This window comes from Lepisosteus platostomus, chromosome 12 (genome assembly GCF_059453375.1).
Source record: "Lepisosteus platostomus isolate fLepPlt1 chromosome 12, fLepPlt1.hap1, whole genome shotgun sequence".
NCBI classification, from domain to species: domain Eukaryota; kingdom Metazoa; phylum Chordata; class Actinopteri; order Semionotiformes; family Lepisosteidae; genus Lepisosteus; species Lepisosteus platostomus.
In genome coordinates this window covers 1,066,754-1,080,816 of record NC_142622.1, presented here as the reverse complement: position 1 = coordinate 1,080,816, position 14,063 = coordinate 1,066,754, and the positions used below count along the sequence as shown (strand labels likewise).

At 43.1% G+C, this 14,063-nt stretch overlaps 1 long non-coding RNA gene across 1 annotated transcript; it reads right to left on the bottom strand.

Moving 5' to 3' along the window:
- Positions 1 to 3,409: 3,409 nt before the first annotated feature.
- Positions 3,410 to 12,895, bottom strand: LOC148650801 (uncharacterized). Its single transcript, XR_015925558.1, has 3 exons — positions 12,228 to 12,895; positions 5,074 to 5,183; positions 3,410 to 4,750 (listed from the first exon to the last, which is right to left on the bottom strand). It is a non-coding gene; the product is annotated as an uncharacterized LOC148650801 (long non-coding RNA).
- Between the last annotated feature and the right edge of the window lie 1,168 nt (positions 12,896 to 14,063).

The window sequence follows — 14,063 nt, the reverse complement described above, 5'->3', positions numbered from 1 at the left end:
CAACGAGTATCAACTCGACACTGAAATTTTACTGCAGCAACATTTACATTTTCACATTGGTGTGGGAATTTGAAATTCCTTGAAGCGAACATGTGGAGATCCAACTACTGACCCGTAGGATAAGTTCATTAACCTTTCGTTTCAGAGAAGAAACAATCTTGAATGCAACAATAATCCTCTTTTGAAAAACATAGATTTTGCTAGCAAACAAGTGTCAGGGATACACAAACAGAGGTTGCCGTTGATTTCTGACACACCAGTGCCCAGATGCTTTGGGACTGAAGCTTCAGGAAAGTGCCCCAACTCTTAAAGGTCCAGAATAGCTCAAGATTCATTTTCTGCAGTGAAATCAAACCTTTACTGCCACTGACAGACATGAGCACTGACACAAACTGTCAGTACGTGGGCCCAGGAGAAGTGAGATGCGGTAAGTATTGGCACAATGCTTTCTGCCAATCAACTGGAAACCACAGCAGTCATTCTGCTACATGTTTATAGAAATTGAACATTTCAAAGGAAATTCAAACATAAGCAAACAGATTAACAAAACCGTAAAGTACAGAGTTCCTGATTGCTTCAGTTTACATTGTACCAGTTTGGGTTTATTTGCCTATGTCTCGGAGATAAACATCTCTGCCGTTTGCGGAAGACAAATTAAATCACCGGGAGGTTCCTGCTGAAGGCTTCTCTCTCTCTCCACACGGCAAGACAGGCAGGGTCACAGGCCCCACGTCTCCACAGCAACCGGCTCTGACAGGCTGCTTCTGAAAGGAGCACTTGATCCTGAGAGAGGCCGAATGGAGAAGAGAAGGCAGTACAAAAACAAACCCACTGCTGAATAAACAATCACAGCGAAGAATGCAGTTTATTTGGAGTCTATGAAGTGCTCTCTGCAAGAGAGAGAAGGTTAGCAGACTCCACTGAATCAACAGTTAGAGGTGTCATGGGAGACCAAAATTGAGCGCCACAGCGCCAGAAATCTGACTCTGAATTAGTGCTTCAACTGTGCAGCTTTCTTCAACCACACTGCACATTTCAGCAGCAGTGAGTGAAGCGCTTTGTCATCCATTACGTTTTCTTAACTTGGAAGGGTTTTTTTTTGGTTTCTCTTTTTTCGCTCACAATCAAGACAGGAAAAAAAGTTTAAAAACCGGTGGAGGTGCCACCCAGTAGTTCAAACAGCTCTGTCAGCACTCTCCAGAAAGTTTTCCACTTCTTCCTTTCTTTATATACACACTTATCGACTACATCATAATCAAAGGGAAAGTGCAACACCAGAGCTGAGGCCTTTGTCGTTTTCAGTAGCTCTGCAGACAAACACACAGTCAGGACACAGACTGGGGTCCTCACCTAACTGGGTGAGCCACACTCTACTTCTGCTTGTCTTGCTGTTTCGGCCTCTGGCTTCAGTCACTCTTAATGACAAAAATACTATATCGAAGGCTTTGCACTACCAAAGCAGCCAGAACAAAAGTTTAAAACACCCCTTCTTTGGTTAAAATATATCATTCTAAAATAAAGATGCCCATTATATCTTAGAGGCACATTCATATCTATGTGCATGTACTATGTACATCACATACATATATTTTCACGCAAACACCCAATACATGCAGGACGTTTCTGCATCAAAATTTGTATTGGGGCAACATTTTTCCCTGTGCAACTGGCGCTACAATCAAGACTGCGGGCCAGGCATGCAGTCCCATGAAGATGGCCAGAATCTGGGCGAGGTGCAGCAAGATTCGCTCACAGTGCGAAATAAGCACTGTGCAGCTCAAGGACTCTTCCAGTAGAATTTCTTCACTTCTGTGGATTTCAAAGCTGCGGCACGCAGAGACTTCCTCTTGGCCACCTCTCTGTCTTTTTCAAGCCCCTAGAGCAGAAATAACAGAACAGCTATACCTCTGAGATCACGCACTTGAGAAGCACTTTATCGGGGTTTGAAACTTTCAGGAGGGCTCATCTTTCATCCCTCTGTTTGCCCGGCCAGCTCACAGTCGGCTGCAAACCGCAGCGCCTGGGGGCCTGCAGCCCCGGACCTCCAGAATGGGTTTTACGGACTGATTTTCTGGCGCTGCCACCTGGATGTGTCAGGGCCTTTTAGCTACTGCTGGGAATGTGCCCTGGCCAGGCCCAACTGTGCTCCCCCATCACCCCTCTGGCACCTTAAAACACAACAGAGTCTGTGAGATGACTGACACATTCCTCTCCTGCCAGCTTCTGAAAGGACTTCATTTAACACGCCTGGAGCCCAGCCTTTGACTGACAGATTGTGCAGGAAAAAAAGTCATTCAGTTCCATTAAGCTCAAGAACTCCCCTAGAACAAAACACCTAAAAGAGAAAGGAGAAAAGGCTGGAGAGATTGGGAGCAAGAAGCATTATGGAGAGGGAGAAAGCAACAGAGGAACAGGGAGCGAGGAGAAAAAAGAGATTCTTTTCAGGTTCAAAGACACTCTTTCTCCACACATTCTGTCCATCAATTAGGCCAGCATTCCCAGAGGGAGCACAGATCGCTTCTCATTGGTGTCATTCAAGTGCCAGTCAGGCTGACATGAACAGCAAAGGGCCTCATGTTGCGCTGCGGAAACTGTCTGTCAGGCGATCAGCAGCTGCCATGACATCATGGGTTTCTGGGAACACTTTGGCAAGAAACTGCCAGCTCCTAGACCTCTGGTGCAAAGCAGGGCTCATATTTCCTCAAGCACCCTGACCCGAACCGACTGTTTTAATAAAGGCAGTTTACATTGTCCTCGGAATGACGATAAATATTTCCTATCGCCTGACAAAGAAAAATCTGCACTTTTTAGTTTCAGAGAGAAAAAAAGAAAACTTCATTCATGTTTGGCTTTAAGACCTTTTCAACAATAAACCGAGCAGGAAAATGGAATTATTCAATTATATTGCTCATATTTTGCACACAGTAACATTTCACAGAAGCCTGTGAAAGACAGAAGGCAGTTGTAAGCACCAGCAATTGTACAAAATTAAGAACAAACTGATGTTTTTGGTCACCCCAGTATGAGAAAGACGCTGCTGCTGCAGAGGCAGGACAGAGCAGAGCAAGCACAGCTGCTAGGAGGGTGAGGGGAGAGTCCCAGACCAACGAGAGGAGCTGGATCGCGTGAGGAGTTGATCCAAGTGTTCCTGCTCAGCTCGGGAAATTTCTTCAAGATCAGCAGCAGAACAACGGAGTGGAAACACAGAAAACAAAACAGAAAACAAGCGACACTTTTTAGGCCGAAAACTGTGAGAGTCTGTAATTCTGCTCGCGTGGTTAAAGCTCTTCAAGACCTGGTGTGACAGAATGCATAAAGATGCACCACTCAACTACAATAAGTAACAAGTAATAGGTTTATCCCATGCTGAAAAGAGAAGAAAGAAAACACAACGTTTCAGCCGTGGAGCCTTCTTCACCTGAACTACAATAAATAATATATGATTTTCTAGTGGGAGAGTATAAATAGAGACATACTTTAAAAACACAAAAAAACATAAGAAAGGATGTGATTGAGAAGAGGCTATTCTGCCCATCTTGTCATTCAATAGTTTAACAGCTAAACATCTGAATTAAAACTCCATTCAGCCATTTCTTGAAACAACCCTGAGTTATTTGACTCAACCATGCAGCTAGGAGCCTCTCCCAGATACTCACAGCTCTTTCTGTAAAGAAGTGTTTCTCAGATCTCAGCTTCTAGCTGTGACTGTGCTTCCTTGTTTTACTGTGTGTGAAATACTCCCTTGGGGTCACCCTGTGTGCACCCTTTAGGATCTGACATAGTTGGGTCATATCTCCTATCCCCTTTATTCTAGACTGGAGAGATTCAGCCCCATTAACAAGCCAGTATATTACTGTCCCCTGAAATGGGGAATCAATCACTGTTTCTTGTGCTAAGGTGAGCAAAACTGAACACACCATATTAAATGAGATCTTATCAGTGTGTTGTAAAGCTTGAGCATAACTTCACTGCATTTCATGAGGAATAAGGACATCCAAGAACCATATGCTTTGTGAATGTTTATTGAGTATTTAATTCTAAAACGTTTTGGCGTGGTTAAGGGGCAGTCTCCTGGCCATAGGATGAGGAGACACAACCCCCAAAAAGAAACAAGTGGACCCCAAAATCCCAATGCAGAAACAGAGATGGAAGGTACAATATGGAAATGGTACAAGTACAGATAAAATATGGAAATGCGGACATTCTAATTAAAAAAGAGGGCAGAAAAACTGTGGGACACCTGCTGACTATGCTGGAGGTAGGATGCCAGACAGATGCATGGCAAAGAGCAGGGGACCCAGATCTGCATTGGACACCAGGGATTGTGTAAACAGTAGGACACCTGCTGGCTGTGCTGGAGGTAGGACGCCAGACAGACGCATGGCCAAGGAGCAGTTATCAGGAGCAACAGGAACCGAGAGAGGGATCTGGGGCCAAGTTGGACACCAGGGAACAGAAACAGAACAGAGCGCAGAAGAACAAGTCAAGATTATATTAAAGAATATGAAGGAAGGAAGAAGACTTGTGGCTTGAAATTCTGAGGAGCAGGGTCCATGTACAGACAAATAATGTGCCTGGTAAATGTGCAACACGGAGCATTTTGTCTCTTTTGTTCCATCTTGTTTTTGTTTTTACGCTTGTTGTCAGAAGCATGGTCCATTTATAGGTGAAAAAAGAACAAGAAGCACATTTTTCTCTTTTGTTCTGTCTTGTTTTCTCCCTTCTGCCTCTTGTGTGAAGCAATGTCCACCTATTGAATGAGAACAAATGCAGGAAGAGGAGTCTGTAATAGATATACAGTATATACAGTATAGCGAAGGTCAGTAATGACTGTGATATAAAACAGCTGGGTGAAATTGGCTTCAGGGAAAATGTCACAAAATTCTCTTGAAAAGGTCTGATTTCCTCAAATTATTTCACATCATGTTACTTCCACCTGTGTCTGTATATAACTAAATGATAACCAATTAGGACTTGTTTCAACTAACATTTAAAATTTAAAACTGGAAAGAGGTCTGATTTTTATGTCCATTAGAAACTAAACACATAGGCGATTGTTTAAAAAACACCTACCTTTTGTTTAGTTCAGAGAGGCATTCACAGTTCAGTTAGTCGTGCAGTACTTAAGCGCTCAGCTGGGAGGATAACAGGATTGGAGTTCTACAGGACAGGATCTGGAAGCTCTGAGAAAACATCATTCATCAGGTTCATTATTACTGATTCCCTATGATCTCAGAAGCTATTATATATTAACTTTTATAGTTATTTTGTGTTGCAGTACCAAACAATGAAATTAGATGGCCTCACGTACAACATTAATTTGTTTTGAGAAATAACACCTTACACTTATATGGGGCTGTTCTAGACACTGAGCTCAAAGCAGTTTAGAGGTAACTGGGACTTCCCTCCTCCCCTGTACCACCTGGATGATGCACCAGTCTGCTCTCCACACACCAGCTCTCAGTGGGGAGCAGAACAGTGTGATGAAGACAGTGGGGTTTATTAGGAGGCCACGATGGGTAAAGGTCAGGGAGAAATTTGGCCAGGACACCAGAGTAACACCCCTACTCTTTGTGAGAAATGCTCTGGGATTTTTAATGACCACAGAGAGTCAGGACCCTGATTTTACTTCTCATCTGAAAGATGGCGCCTGATTTACAGTATAGTGTCCCTGTCACTATACTGGGGCATTTGGACCCACAAAGACCACAGGGAGAGCGCCCCCTACTGGTCCCACTAACACCTCTTCCAAGGAGGTCTCCCATGTAGGTGGCTGAGATTCAACAGAAAAAAATCATGCTAAACTACAAACATAGTTGTAAAAACACATAGGAGAGTAGCTGTCAAGATTTACAGAACACAACATCCTTCATCAGGACAGGCACATCTTATATCACCTATTATTCACGTGTAAAAGGAGGCAATTATAATAGACGTATATACCTAATAGAGCATTAAGACATCTGCATAATAAATCCAATCACAGACACACGTTAACTAACATACTTTACTTAAAAATACAACAGCAGTTAAATTAATAAACATCTCAAGCAAATGAAGGGGCTTAAGGGAGAGTCCTACACTGACCAGCCAAAAGAAATGAACCTTTTCAGTCTTCAACAGAGAGGACTATGAGGGGACCTGATACAAATATTCAAAATCCACAAAGACGTCAACAAAGTCACCACAGCAGACGTCTGCAGATAGAGCAGTGAAGCAGGAGCCCGAGGGCAGCAGTGGAAACTGCAGGGAAGAGCATTTAAAACTGAGAGCTGGAGGCACTTCTTTACCCCAAGAGCTGTGGGAGGCTGGAACAAGTTGCCCAGTCATGACATTGAAACTGATGCGCTGGCTTCTTTCAAGCAACAGCTGGATGAGATTCCTGGATCCATTAAACAGGCTGGCAAGGATGAATGGACTGCTGTTATTTATAACTGTTGTTATGCTGTTCTTCTTATGTTGTTAAATTGTTTACTCAAAACGTTTCCACGGATTAGCTACATTACATTTTGTCACAGCTAAATCACTGAAGAAATGTGTTGTGCCCTCTCCTCTGTATTTTTTCAACTAGGTTTGTACTGTAGCTTGGCATGATTTTCTTTCTGTTGAATCTCAGGCCCTATTACAGTCTTAATGCACACTCTTCCATTTTTTCCTAAACACAGATGTAATTGATTTAGAGATTAATTTATTTTTAGCACTTAACCTTGTGAATTTCAGACCATGGTTCATGTGTATACGTGAACAGCTGACCAAACTTCCAACATCTATGGAAATTACAATGGTGTATACTGTACCTATAAAAAAGTTTCTGCTGGGTGTCTTTATCCATAATTAAATTGTTTGTACCTGCTCATGAAAATTAGCCAGTGTCCCTAAACACCAAACGCAGATATAATTTCCTCCTCCCACTGTGTTGGTCTTCCATACATCCGAGTGAGCTCAGGGCCCTCAATGATCCAGACAGAACATCATACTGCAGCGGCTCGCTTTCATATGTAGGTGAGCAGCACTTCAAATTGGTTCATCCCTCATAATGCAAGAAACATTTTCAGTTCGATATAAGTGACACCTCTGTACCCAGCTGAACTGTGCTGCCACATTATTATCAGTAACAGTAACAGCAGCAGCAGTAATAGCAGTAGCAGTAGTCAAATTATAAGTACAGGTTTCAGTTCTAAGATCACTATAGCATTTTTCTCATTCGGGTCTATAGCGCAGCCAGCGCTGGGCTCCCCAGTGGCCTTTCAGATCACAGTCTGTGCTGTAGATGGAGCGAAGACAGCAGCCGGCTGTGGTCCTCTGAGCCCAGCTCAGCCAGTGGTGTGAACAGGCCCAGGCCAGCCGGCTCTGCTATGTGTGCAGTGCCCCTCGGTACGGTGCCTGCCTGACCCCTCTCCAGTCTGTCTGAGAGGATCCGTCTGGCTTGCCTTGCACAGCACCTCATGTCTGACACTTAGGATTTCCTTAATTGATTTTGTAGGTATGCCTTCAAAAATTAATTTATGCAGAAATAATGTCCTTTTTCCTTGAAGTTCTTTACTGTACAACAGAAGACACAATTCTAACTCAGCATCCCAGGAACAGCACTCTTCACAAAGACTGCCATTCGGAAATAACCATGAACTGAACTGCTCCGAGGACTAAGACTGCAGAGCTTTCCCTGCATCATGAATTGCTGTTGAAACTGCTGGCAATTTATCGGCCTTCCAGTTCCAACTAAAAAAAAAAATATTCTGAAAAATAATAACTACTGACAAAAGATGACTGTTTGTGCAAATAATTACATCTTAAAATGCTTAATTGCTTTTAAGTACTTTATTTCCATATCAAACATATTGGTTAAGTATCCAAAATTTGTGCTGCAAAGTTTTTGTTTTCTAATTAATTTGGTTCAGGCACAGGCTATTTATGAGCTGTGTGGAAATTTGAAAGAATGTGCATGTCTGTAATTAATGACTCCTTGAACATACAAACCTGACATTAATGTTTCTTGTAGTTAAGTATCACTCTTCCTAACTAGAAGTTCTACTAAGGTGTTAAAAGGAATGTGTAACCATGCTCTAACAGAAAAAAAAGAAAAATAGTATTAAATTGCAATGGGAGGGATATTCTAGCAATAGTGTTGCTTACTGTAGAAGCAGGGTGTGCTTACCATTCACATGTATTATTATTTATAATAAGCAAATGCTGCCTCTGAAGTACGTAGAAGTGCGAAATCCAAACTTCTCTTTGCTGTTCTAATCTTTGAGAAATTCACTTCAAATATTGTCCTCACCTGAACCTTGTTTTCTACCATGACTTCAGAACTTCAGAGTGTTTGAGTAGCACCATATAACCCACTGGTATCTTATCACTCTGGGTCTTTACCACTCTGTCAGTGTACAAGCTGGCATACTTTAACACCCACCATCAGACTTGTCACTAACCCAGTGTCTCAGGGCAGATAAGGGCTGCCTCACCTGTTCCATCTGCTCCATCGACACAGAGTCTGTTTCTGTTTCAGTTCCCCACACATCTGCGACACCCCCTTCCCTCTCTGCGCAGGGACGAGACTGTGAACAACACGCTGCCGGGCCGCAGGCTGGAGAGGCACTGCAGCAACATGGGAAAATCGCTTTCAATACTACCACTACAGACACAACCGTGCCCACTGGGGGAAAAGTTTTGGTCTCGTGGTGCCTCAAAACACTGAAACGATGCAAAGAATTGATTCAATGGTACATTTGACCTCTTCCTACTGGTTGGCAAGAGGGCTCTTTGTTCCCGGTTTAGAAAGTGCCCTGGGACACGAAGCTCCTCAGCTGCAGCAGCTGAGTTCCGCTCTGACACTCCCACTGTGCCCACAGGCCAGGGGCTTTCCCATTCACTCAATGAAGACGCCCACGGTGTGCAGGGCAGCCCGACCAGCCCTCTCCGGCTGCAGCTCCGCTCCGCACGCTGCCTGTTGTCGATGAGGTCTGAGTCCTGAGCGGCACGGCGGAGCTGCAGCTATATGATAATTCGAAGGAGCGGCGCTGGTGCGGGAAAGAGCCGGAGGTCAAGACGACCCCTCGCAGCGTCGCAGCAGCAGCGACAGCGGCCTGTCCTGTTAGTGAAGTCTGAACACGGGCATCCACTGGACTGGACGATCCAACACAAGCGTTGCTAGTTAGAACATTAGTTAGAACATTAACACATGGAAAGCAATTTTTCCATTGAAAGAAGAGTCAATTCATTGCCAAAAACTATCTGTATTGGTTAATTGCGGTAAAGTTTTTTTTATATTTCATGCAATCCATCTGTGTTTCTACAGTGCAAAAAGATGTTCAAATGTTCCTTATTTAGCTATTAATGCTGGGTACTTATCTCACAAGTAACTTTTCTTACTCGCTGCTGAGCCAAGACATCACTGGTGTACTCCTGTTTGTTTTTGATCAGTCAAATCAGCCATTTCACATGAATACACACCTCGAGCCTCCGAACCAAAAGCAGAAGCCAAAACCCTCCGCGCTGACTGTGAGCCCAGAAGGGACAGAGACAGAGCGTCAGAGGAAGGCTACAGCACGCCGTCTTCACTCGGCTTCTCAGCAGCCTGGCACCTGAGACCAGATGTGCCAGGAGGTGACCTGTTAGGTGTCCTTCCTTAAGGAATCATTTAGACTTCTTTATAAATAATGTATGTCTGATGCACTCTTCCTGATTCCACCTGCCCTGTATTAAGTGGCTGCTTATGGACACCTCTTCAGGCTAAGTCAGGGTATCAGTTGTCGCTGGAAGAGCAGTCAGCAGCCAGCCCTACCGGGGCTGGAAAGGCATCTGTTTACTCTTACAACAGGAAAGATGGGAATCATTGATCCGCAGCCTTCAGCTACACAGATGACTGATGACTAAACCAAAGACACCAGCAAATAAAGCTTTTGGCTTTACAGGAGTCTGGGACAGTTGCCGTAGTCCATGAAGAGCATTGCGCAACCTCCAGTCTGCTCACAGAACGAAACAGAAAACCACTCATTTCAAGACAGGTCAGCACATCATAGTGCATTAACAGAGCAGGACAATTGAACTTTCCCTTTGTAACCTAGACAGAGGAATCTAATGCTAGATGGTCCAGTGATGGAGTTCATGTGCATTTATCCTCAGGAGCTCCTGGTCACGGGAGAAATCATGTGGGTGGCTTTTACCTCAGTGATGCACAAAACAACGACTAAAACACCATTATTAGTTTAGATTAAGGGTCCAAAGAAGTCAATCATAAGTCACAGTTCCCGATTCAAAATATATTATTATGGTCCTGTTTGTGGAAAAATATAGAAAACATAGAAACATAGAAGAATCATACAAATTGCATGCAATTTTACAGCACTTCTTACCCCAGGAGAGAGACCCTGCTTCACCAGTTACACTTAAGTCATTAAACCTAGAGAGTCCACAGTGGAAAACAGTCAGGACACCGGGGTGAAGAGTAATCCCCAGTCTTTCAAAAAGGGTCCTGGGATCTTTAATGACCAAGTATTCTGCACCTCGGTATATCATCCCACCTGAAGGATGAGAAAATAATATAAATAATAAGATAATTTCTGCAGCAGAAGGAAGAGCGTCACCTATTGGTTCGACACTTGTAGCAGAAAACTGGTTATTAATTGTATCCGTGTTCCTCAGCCCTTTCCATTCCATGGCACACTCAACATCAACATCCCACCCAACCATACCCAGACATTCTCTGCTTTTGATTTTTATGTCTGTCAGACATGAAAAAACGATCTTGCTCCACAAATGATTCCCACATGAACAGTCTCAGAGTGCAAGCTCTGTCTCGCTGTCTCGTATATGTGCACAGAACATGCAGCATGACACTTTGGTAAATCCATAAAACATATGTACATATATCATGTCTGAAGGCGCTGCATGATGCTACGATTTATCCCAGATTTATCCCACAACTACCCATCCTCACTAAGCATCCGACAACATCAGGCAAGAAAGTGGCAATGTTACCAAAAACAATAATCTACTTTTAAGTCTTGATGAGCCTCATCATGACTGCAACAGTTATATTAAGAGTCCTGACATATCAAAAATAACTAGAATTTTAAAGAAATGGGCAATAATACAGAAAGTCAGTAAAGAAGACCAGGATGAGCTTTTACAGCAAGGTGATTCACTGCCATTATTACCATTGAGAGCACAGTGAACAACATGCTGTAAATATACTGAGAGATGAGAAGCAATTGAGAACAGCATCATTCAGCCTATTGGTGCTGTCACACACTCTAAAGGGAAGACTAACTGAGGACTGTCTCGCGGTCTTGCTCTTGTATCGAATTTTACTCAGTTGTTAATTCTGTAACACTAATGAAACAGTGATAGCGATTTTATTATTTTATAATCCAATTCGCACTATGAAACGCAATGTCTGTGCAGTCTCTGTGATGTAAGGGCCTTTTAAATACCAGATAATTGAAGAGCCCTGATCTACAACCCAGGAGACATTCTTGTTGCAGCAGGTCAATTATTCAATAGGAAAGCCCACTAGTTAATGACCCAGCAAATGCTGAATACAGAGTGGCACCAACTCTTTCTCAAAACAAAAGCAAGAGTGTGAAAAAGTACAAGCCTTCTGAGCTCTGCAAAGGTGTGAGAGCCAGATACTACAATGGATGAGTACTGACTAATCTTAGAACCGTGCACTGCAATGTATGAGCCACTCCAGGCCGGTACAATTCGCAGTCCTGTGCCATGTCTACAGGCAAGCACTGGTGAGAAACAAATTACTATTCGACTTCACTCTTCCGCATCTTTCTGGACACTTTCCTTAAAAGCAGCATTAAAAAAAGGTTTTGTAAGATTATATTTTTTACAATCTGTTTTAATGCTGGATGTTCTCCAAAGTCATTGCTAGTTCTGCTGGCTCGGAAATGATGGGAAAGACCACTGGAAAGCAATAGATATGTCTAGTTGGTGATTGAGAGGCAAGAAGCAGATAGAAACATTCATGCTGGGACTTGCGTGGCTCAGAGTAATATGAGGCATTTGAAAGGCACCTTTTTAAAGAAGGATGTGCCGATGTCAAGTAGACAAGACCATGGACTTTTGAAAACCTCCACTCTACCCTGACACAGCAGTTATTCCGAAGCGAATAAATGTTTCTGTGTTGAAGCTGATTGTCAGCACCCCTCATCCAAGGGTTTTCAAAGTTCGGGCAAATTAAACAGCAGCACCTGTTGAAACAAATCAATCAGCCTCACCTTCTCCTGGTTTTGACTGTTTTCAGATGAAGAGCTATGTCTTTTAGAATGAGCAGGACTCGAGGTAGATCTTGTCAAAGGCCAGGGCGCGCCAATCCGCAGAAGATCAAAAGCAGACGCGTTTGCAACAGACAGAAGCAGACTTCTCATTCCATCACACGGAAGCCTGGACTTTGCAGGACCTCTCAATGCATGTGCAGGTAAAGCAAGCCAGAGCTCCGTCTGCTGTGCATCGTCCTGGACGCTGTGTTATCTGCGCTGTCAGGCAGAAATGTCTTTGAAGGGAGCTTAGCGGGGTCTGCAAGCCAACAGCAGCCAGCATTTTTTCTCTTAATGCCAGTGTAAGAATTTTACTTCCCCACTAAGACCACTTAATTCTTCTGCACTGAACAGTATCGTGCCCCCTCTTAAATGTCACAGATTGTTTAAATGCACATTGCCTTCACAACCGTTGTTACTGTTTGGGTTTAATGGTGACGGTGAATTTTCACGATCGATCATGGAAACCTCGGTATAGATCTGTCGGCACCTTTGGTGCTTTCTTGACTTCTTACAGGCAAAAAATATATATCAGAACTGGAAAAAAAAACATCCGTGTTACTTGAGTCCATTCAAAAATCTTAGGCTTTTGTTCCAGTAATGCTGGATGTGAAAAACCCAGGAGGTTTGGAAAGCGTCACTACTTAGTCGTGTGTAGTCTGCAGACCTCTGTAAGACCACTGAGGCTTAAAATTATTATGACTCAGAGGACCAACCTGCAGCTGCTTCATATTTTAAACATTTAAGATATTTTTACTTTACAGTTTTGGAAAGCTGTGCAACCTTTGTTTTGTCCCTTATTGTAACTAAGCAAAGGTTTCCCAATGTTCTCTCTTCATTATATTCAGGATTTCAGTGCATTTGCTTATGTTGTTTTACTTGATGAGGTGTTTGAGATGAAGCCATTAGAGTGAGCAAGAATGAAGACTGCAATGCAATACACCTGCAGCAAAATTTCCGTACAATTTAAAAATCAGTATTTTCTTAGATATTTTTAAAGAGTATGAATGCTTTTATATGCAAAACTTTAACAAAATAACTGAAGCATAAATTGTAACACAAAAATTCACAGTTTTCCTGACCAACTGTCACTAAACCAATGTGCTTAAAAATTAAAAATTAGCAAGGCAGTAAAATTATTTTCTTTTATTACAATTAAATTAGGTGCCTTCTGATGCATCACTTAAATACCTGCAAATCCATGTTTCACTCAGGGACTTCGGGAATATGCAATGATGCCTTTTAGAAAATCCTGACTTGACTCATTTCAGCATCTCTGCCCCTCCTCTTCCTTGCCAGACTCAGTTACTGGAGGTCAACATTTACTGACTGAATTAGACATGGGTCCCTAATTTGGAGCTGCTGCCTTACAGAGCCAACAGCACAGTCTTGCCCCTGTGTACGATGCAATAAATCAGCGGTGAAACTTTCCGAATGGGTTTCAGTTGTAACGCAGAGAGGAATAGGAAAAGATCACATATCTCTGGGTGGTATGACCGCTCACCCTCATGCAACAGCATCCGCCTTAATACATGAGCATTACCAGGGCAGAGTCAGGGCCACCTGAAAACAATATCACATCACACGACAGGCCCAAGACGATAGCTTTCACAGAGGCATGAGGCTGGCCTTGCAGAAGTGAACATGTTGCCGTTAAGAAACCATGAAAATTAGCAGCATCTGATTTCACTGTTTCACCCAGCTGGAAAGAATGGGTCTGCTGGTCTTACCTGTCTCAGAAATAGAATGATTTTCTCTCAGCGCAAACCGACTAACTGTCTGACTTTATTTAAGGAC